Here is a 9,093-nt window from a genome sequence, read left to right on the forward strand (position 1 = left end):
ATAAGTGGATATTAGCCCAGAAACTTAGATTAACCAAGATACAATTTGTAAAACACATGAAACTCAAGAAGAATGAAGACCAAAATGTGGACACTTCGCCCCTTGTTAGAATTGGGAAGAAAACACCCATGGAAGGAGTTACAGAGACAAAGTTTGGAGCTGAGACAAAAGGATGGACCATCCAGAAACTGCCCCACCCAGGGGTCCACCCCATAATCAGCCACCAAATGCAGACACTATTGCATATGCCAGCAAGATTTTGCTGAAAGGACCCTGATATAGCTGTCTCTTGTGAGTCTATACCAGTGCCTGACAAACACAGAAGTGGATGCTCACAGTCAGCTATTGAATGGAACACAGGGCCCCCAATAGAGGAGCTAGAGAAAGTACCCATGGAGCTGAAGGGTTCTGCAACCCTATAGGTGGAACAACAATATGAACCAACCAGTACCCCCAGAGCTTGTGTCTCTAGCTGCATATGTATCAGAAGATGGCCTAATCGGCCATCATTGGGAAGAGAGGCCCCTTGGTCTTGCAAACTTTATATGCCCCATAGAAGGGAACGCCAGGGCCAAGAAGTAGGAGTAGGTAGGTAGGGGAGCAGGGAGTGGAGGGTATAGGGGACTTTTGGGATAGCATTTGAAATGTAAATGAAGTAAATACCTAATAAAATTGGAAAAAATAAAAGGCTAATATCAAAAATAAAAAAAGAAAATCATATATTTTGATAGAATTTTTTCTTTACTCTTTTTTTTACAGTCCAGTTTTTAACCCCCCTCCCAATCTGCCCTCTGACTGTTCCATATGCTATACCTCATCCCCCAGTCTCCAAGAAGATGTTCTTACACCCCACTCCCACCCCACCACACCTCCCTACTCCCTGGGGCCTCAAGTCCTTTGAAGGTGAAGTCCATATTCTCTCATTGAGTCAAGATCTAACAGTTCCCTGCTGTATATGTGTTGGGGGCCTCATATCAGCTCTAAACAGACCATATTTTTGAAAACGTGATTTTCTCGTATCAGCTGGTGCATTCCAACAACTAGACATCATACACCAGCCGATATGAGAAAATCACATTTTAAAAAATATGGTCTGTTTCTTTCATTTCTTTATTCCACTAGCACTCGGAACATTGCTGAACACTGACTGGGATGACCTGTGGAAGATTCTAATTTGATCAAACTGATACAAGACTGAAGTATCTATACTTTTAATATCCCACAGATCATCTTCATTTGGATTTATAAAATTGATTCACTGAATATTTTTTCCTGAGGAAGGAACAGATTTACTTGGACATTCTAAGAAAGTACATTGTAACTGACCTATGTGTCTTGACTGCCAACATTCAAACTATGGTGAAAGGATAGATCAGTGAGACAACCCAATCTACAAACTGTTGTTTGAGGATTTAGTTGTCCATTAAACTACATTGAGAATCTTTTGGAGACTGTGACTTCTGGGGTCACCATTTAGTCCATTATTGTTAATGATTTTTATAGGGTATTTTCTCTAAGTATTTCTATCAGCTCCTGAAATAATTTTGGATACATTTTATTATATAAAGTCTAGAGCATAGAAAGAGAAGCAACACTGAGGTGACTTTCTACCTATCTTTTGCTTGAGCTACTCAGAACATTTTTACCTTCCCAGACAATATAGGAAGATTACTCAAAAAAGGTACCTCAAGGATAATTCCAGTTTATACAGAGAAAGGAAACACTTTATTCATGTGAAATGCAGTGTTTAACAGGTGCTATTGACTGATTTTATAATGAGATTCTCAAAGAAGTAGACTAAGGAAACACACCAATGGATGACTTCCGATGTATCACTTACTAGACAGTTTTGGCAACTGGATTTTTTTTTAAACAGTAAACATTCTGGAATAAAATATGCCTACTCACTAGATATTCTGTATTCTTCCTTGACCAGTATCTACTTGTTAAACACTCTGCTGTGTTTTTTCCTAAAAACTATGTTTATTGATATATAATATACCTACACAATTGCAAATTATGCAAAATGCACAAACTCAACTGCAAATAAAAGTTGTCTATATTGAAAATGAAATGAAAAATTTGAAAAGCATGAATTAAAGTGAGTCACTGAGACGAATTAGTGCTACATTTCTGTGGATGAGTCAACTCTTAAGGATGGGAATGAATAACACACATCAGATTCTGCTTATAACCGTCAGCATAGTCTCTTTATTTATTCTACTTTCACCAAATGAAAGTAGAAACTATAGATATATTAGCAAAGAACTTTATAAGACTTAGAATTCAACTAATAAAACCAAAGTGGAAGGAATACAATAGCAAAGGAAAAGTTTATCTGAAAATATGTACTTGTACATTGAATTAAATGCTTACTTCAATGTACTATGATTGAACCTTTCTTGCACTAGCTTAATAACCAATGATTTTTGCTATATAAGATAAGTCAATTAGACTCTGATAAAGCCTAAACAATGCATTTTTGAAATTTGCCTGGACATTACTGATGAGATCATATTCAGTCGTGGAAATAGTATCGATGTTAAAATAATGTTTTATGTATTTATGCTTGCTTGATACAAATATTTGCCTAGATATATGAGGAGAATTCAGTGTAATACAAGTTACAAAATTATGAACACTGAAACATGAAAGATTCTGTTTTTTAGCTCAGAAGTCCTCAAGATAAATTATCTTATAGTTAATGATTTTATTTCCTGTGCTAACCACAGTAACATCCTATCATTACAATATGAATCATTAATTCATTTGGAGCACACAGACAATAAAAACAGTAATTGATTCAGACAGAAGTTCTTTTTTAGTACAATGAGAATTCTGGAAGAGAATCTCATAAGAAATTAGAGTTCGTTTAATCAGTGACAAGTCGCTAGATTTGGACTGATTTTGTCCACAATAAAATTTGTAAAGTGGTAAATTTATGTAATTTTAATTTTAATTTATTGTTGTTGTTGTTATTATTGTTGTTGAAATAGCATGTCACTAACATTTGCAGGCTAGTAGTCAACACACTCTGTAGTCAGAGAAGCCTTGGGCTTGCGCTTGTCTTGAACTTTTCAACAAGCAGTTAGGACTGCAGACTTCTATGTCTATGTTAGACTGCAGAAGTATCAAATATCAAATGTAAAATACCATTGTATCCCAAGAAAAAAATGCTTGAACTGATTATATTTGTATATAATTATATATGAAATATCAACTGGAAGCCATAATTTGTAGCTGATGCAGAGCAGAAAAGTGTTTACAATCTCATTCAACTTTTTATCTTCAAGAAAATGTCCTTTAAAAAGGGTGATTGTTATTTGCATCAGCAGCAACTATTGTTACACAATAAAGAGATTTTTGTACCTCATATTCAATGTAGTATAATAGCAGTTTTAAAATTCTACTCCAATATGAGAGTCTGAATAAATATTTATAGATGAAATGTGCAGAAGGTGTTTGGTGTTCAAACACTTGTAGGACAAGATGAATGCTATGAATATTTCTAAGAAGCCACAGCATGTACAATTTGAAAGTTCTAAGTCGTTCAAGAATGGATTATATATAACTGCATATTTTCAGCATCATATGATCCCTGAGCCATTTGCCAAGGGATACTTTTAATAAATTGTGGAAAATTGGCATTTTTTGTGTAATAAGATTTGATCCACTGTCATTCACATACTACTGTTTAATCAATATCATTGAAGTAGATGAGAAAATTCAGTATTTTACTGGTGATAGCATTAACAGAGAATGAATTACAAATGCATACTCAAAAGTAATAATAAACTAATTGTGTTTTATTATCCTATAAAGGCTCTAAATTTAATGATCTTAGATTTGATTAAAAGGACATATCAATTTTGACAATATTTTCAAGCAGTATAAAAGATATCTAAGCCAACAGAAAATTGAGACAAATTTGTTTTTCATAGCTCTTTTACTTAAAATAGGAAAACTGTGAAGTTTTTATTCATATTTGTTTAACAATTTCCACAAATGATAATGGTTGCTGCTTTACTTGTGCAGTTTCAAATTTTATTGACTGTGTATTCTTTACAGTATTAAATCATGTCTGGAAAATCTACATTTTTTTCCTCCCATCTTCAGTTGCTGCAGAATCCCTACTTTAAGTTGCCACAGAAAGAGTAACACAAGTAATTGATAATTTTATATTTGTGAACATGGTAAAATAGAAATATTCTTTAATAGAACATGCTTTTCTTCAACTATCAGTAGACAAGATTCTTTTGACTAAAATGTGATCAGTCTTCACAGTCACATAGATGCCAAAGAGGAAGTGTTGACAGTTTCTGTCTCAAGTCTTCTTGAAGCTAATAAGAGACTTGATGCCAACTTGGCAGCCTGAATACCCTGTTGGATAGGTGATGAGAGTCCCTGAGTCTGGGTGAGAAATTTGGACTGGCAGCTGGGGGAATTTCTACAGAAGGTAGTCAAAGACAGAAAAAGAAGCTATATACATGACATACAAATGACAGCAAAAATAGATTTATACTATGGCATATTGAAATATTTAGGTATAATAGCCATTTGAATATTTAAATCATCTACTAATGAGTATAATGTCATTATGTGCATTAGCCTTCTTACAGCATATATTTCTCATATAAATGGTAAAAAACAAATAATCAATTTCTTTTACATTGATATATTAAAAAAAATCACAAAAAGTTTTTTTTCAGTCTGTTCATAGATTTGTTATTATTGTTATATATTTAATTTTCCTGAAGTTAACTATAGGGTGTACTATGAAAAACAGATCTTACTTTTTTCCTTTATAAATTATATTATTTATCCAACTGTACTTTCAAAATAAAACCTGTTTCACTTATTTAAAACAAATTTTAGTTTGTATTTTCCTTTAAATTCATGTTGGTTTTCTTTAGTCTTCATTAAAGCTATCTAGAGCTAACACTTTTTTGAACTATCAGAAATTTTATATTAAAAAGGGAAACTGATATTTAATCATTTTGAAAGGTGAACATTCTTATATCATCAGTTACAGACAGAAGTGAAGAAGAAATATTCAAAGCCCTGAATTTTTATAATTTTACCAGAAGACACTTGGACAATTTCCAGAAATTAAAGATAAGTCTTAACTTGTTTTGTTAAACTAGAGTAAATGTTAATCAAATGCATGACATAGAAATAAATCAATTTCATGTAAAAATACTAAATCAATGATTTCAGTTAATTCCATGAATCTCCTTATGATACAAAACAAGTTATAAGTTGTTAAGCTAAAAATTAACTCTTAACAAAATGCATGAGACATTATGCTTAATTTAAAACAAATGCCACAATTTGGATATTTATTAAGTATGACTATTTTTTTAATCCAGGCTAATATCATTTTTAAAAGTGTCTGTGAGTCATGGAAAACTGAAAAAATATAAAATATTAACTAAAATTCTCCCAACCAAATATAAAATATAAAATCTCATTCAAATATATTTATATAGATTTCTGAGTTTGCTAATCCAAGTTAGTTAGCCCTGTTTTTCTCATTAGGAATTAACTATATATATATATTTGAAGTTATGGTAATTTTCTTTTATTTGTTATATTCATTACTTAATTACTAATCCTTTGAGTATTCCAGGATGTGTGTGCATGTGCCCTGTTTTCCATCCCTGCTATTTTCCTTTCATTCTCATTTGGACTCCTCTATGTTAGCAACATTTCACAAAATGTCAATTTTATATGGTCTTTGGTGTACCTTCTATCTGTACAATTTGGAAGGATTTCTTAACTCCTGTTTCTTCTGTTTTAAAATGTAATATTTTGAAGAATTTCATGAATGATTCTTCTATATCTTGTCACTAGTACTTTACAATTATTCTATACCCCATAATAAAGTGTGTTAAAACTGATAGCTCACTTAATGTCACTACCTTCAAAGCTTATATTTAATGATTCACAGTTGATTAAAGAGCCTAGAATAGAGTATTTCTGTTACAATTAATGTTTGACACCTTTGTGTTCTAGAATATATCTCCTTTCTCATATTTTGTCTTCAAACTGTGAATGGTAAGGTTTTTCAGAGGAGAGGGCATGTGAATATTTATTTTGTCAGTGTCTTCTATTTATAAGTTATATGTAAGTGTTTGAATTAATATATGTAATTGGGGACATTATGAAATGAAATCAGGTATACCTTGTGTTATGCCATTTAAGAAGAGCATGTCCAAATAATGTAAATAACTTGTACTCTATTTTCAGACAACCTGATAAAATCCACATTAGTACCTACATTTATCACATTATATGCCAAAAGCATTATATTTTCATTTTATTCAACCAGTTAACCAAGAAGATATTTTGCCTGTATTTGCAATGAAGAGTGGGAACAGAATTGAAAACCCACTTAGTTTGATTCCAAGTATGTGTGTGGACATTCATGTGTATATATTACTAATAGAAGAAAAAAAACTTTAAATTAAACATTAAATGTGGATATGCGGATTGGTGGAATAAAAGAAGTATGTAAATATAATATGGAATTTTAATTACAGAGTTGTGAGAAGAGACCACAAGTGCTTTTGTTGTTTTCTTTCCCAATTTTGTATGGGTGTGTGTGGAAAAGGTACTAAGGAGGGTATCAAAAAAGAAAAAGAAAGAAAGAAAGAAAAGCAATATTTACCTTGCTTGACAATAATTGTAGGAAAGCAGGTGAATCTGACAGCAAAATACCAAAATAAAGCCTTCAGTATCGTGTTTGTTTGTTTGTTTGTTTGTTTTTTCAAGACAGGGTTTCTCTGTATAACCCTGGCTGTCCTGGAACTCACTTTGTAGACCAGGCTGGCCTCAAACTCTAAAATCCGCCTGCCTCTGCTTCCTGAGTGCTAGGATTAAAGGCATGCACCACCACGCCCAGCCTAAGGCTTCAGTATCTTAAAAGTGCATCACAATGGATTCTCCTTAGTTTAATGTAGTGAAGGATACAGGAATTTACTGTGAAAGTTATATGGAAGGATGCTGAACATTTTTTCAGGTGCTTCTCAGCCATTCAGCATTTCTCAGTTGAGAATTCTTTGTTTAGCTCTGTACCCCATTTTTAATGGGGTTATTTGATTTTCTGNAGTCCAGCTTCTTGAGTTCTTCATATATATTGGATATTAGTCTCATAATTTCATAACATTTTCAATTTAAAATGAAGTATTCCTGAATTCAATATATAAGGAGCATTAATGTATGTTATTTCCAACCACTAAAATTAACAGAACAGAAGAAAAGTATTTAAAAGAAAGACAATAAAATGGGAAGTCTATCCTGGAATAGGCTGAAGAAGTCAAGTCACCTGTCAAATGGGAACTGTATTGGTCTAATGAACAATCAACTCATAGATGATCTTTATAAAAATATCATAGAATTTTCTTACTAAATTATCTTTATTATCTTCTATCAGTGACTAAGATGGTTAAAATCAGTCATTAATACTCTAGATGCAGAAACTATCATTTTGTCCTTGTTTGGATGCCACTACAAAGACCCTGCTTATACATCAGTATAGCTTAGAAGCTGGATAATGAAAATAATAAGGACATGTAAATGTTCATTGCTTTATTAAAATCTGAACTGGTCTACAGTAGCAGTCCTCCATCTTAATGGGAGATTTTTACCTTAACATCTACTCATTCTTAATGCAAATAAGAATATAAAATAGAAGCAAAGTATGTCTTAAAACCTCAAATTGTAATGGGCTTTTGGGAATAGCTTTTAAGAATGCTTAACGACTTCTTCATTTGAAGTAGAATTGGCTTAATTTTGCTTAACTATTATCTGAAATGGGTAATAACAGTTATAAAACAAAAATAAGTAACTTGATTTGTATATCTAAGAAGTTCTGCTTCTTCTTCCCAAACAAGCTTGACATTATTTTTTTAAGTTATGTGAATAAGTAACACATTATTGCTTTCATTAAGTGTAAAGAACTAACAATACAAAATTTTAAAAAATAATGCAAAATGTGGTAGGTTAGGAAACATATTAGAACTTTTTGCCCTTGAAAAATAGAATTCAAAGAGATTACTAGATTTAAACCTTTCATTTCAAAACAGACTCAGTATTATTCTTACAAAACCAACGCATTCTTCTAAAAATAAACGCATTATCTAGCATGTTAGGATTGAACAGAAAACAAATTAATACCAGGAAAGGAGGTACGGATATGATGTTACAATTGAGACTTTATGAAGTTGCATCACTCAGTCAAAAACAGTCACTAAGATTCATTCTCATTAGTACTTTGAATTAGCATTCACCTTCTCTTTGGCCTTCTCCTAACTTTCCCTTTCTCCTGAACACTTTTAATTCTTTCAATAAGATTGTTTCTAGACTTCTATATAATTATTATTTTGCACAAACTACTATCTTTGCTAAAGCTCTTTATTCCTAAGCAACCAAGCTTGAAATTTATATTCAGTCCCTGAAGACAGAAATGTAAAATTGAAAATGTGAAAGTTTTAATTTGATCTTTTTTGTCTCAAATTTCCAAATTCACTAATATCATCACCATGTAAAACCTAAAAGAATTTAATCTTCTATTTTAGAAGTTAACTCATACAGAAAGAATATATTAAAAGAATAAGTTGAACATTTATGCAACTATTTCTCAATTTCAGAAAATAAATTAAAACATAAGCATGTAAATGGGATATATCATGTGTTCATGGTTCAAAGGTTTAATAGAGTGGTAAAATTAGCTCTTTCCAAACTACTAACAATTTATTTTGGTGTCTACAATCATTTTCCTCGATCTCAGAGAATTTTATATAAATCATACATCAGTTATCCATAATTTTAAAAATTGATATATTTAGAATTAAAATATTTTTAAAAGAATAGGAAGTCACCTAAAATTCAAATATCTTTGAGTTAGTAACTTCATGTACTCAAATAAGTTATTTGATGAAGTTTAATGCTGCAATGAAACTCACATTTATAAAACTTTTATTGGAAGACATTTGAAAACCAAATCTTCTTCATGATTGCTTCAAAAGAGAATATGCTACAGAAACAGCTGACACCTGTGGTTGAATTAGGGAAGGCTGAAAGAAGCTGAGG

At 31.7% G+C, this 9,093-nt stretch overlaps 1 protein-coding gene across 2 annotated transcripts in view; it reads right to left on the reverse strand.

Moving 5' to 3' along the window:
• Il1rapl1 (interleukin 1 receptor accessory protein like 1) overlaps positions 1-9,093 on the reverse strand; it is a 1,306,889-nt gene that overhangs the window by 892,282 nt on the left and 405,514 nt on the right. The gene's annotated exons all lie outside the window — the stretch shown is intronic.

Source organism: Mus pahari, chromosome X, assembly GCF_900095145.1.
Source record: "Mus pahari chromosome X, PAHARI_EIJ_v1.1, whole genome shotgun sequence".
Lineage (NCBI taxonomy): Eukaryota > Metazoa > Chordata > Mammalia > Rodentia > Muridae > Mus > Mus pahari.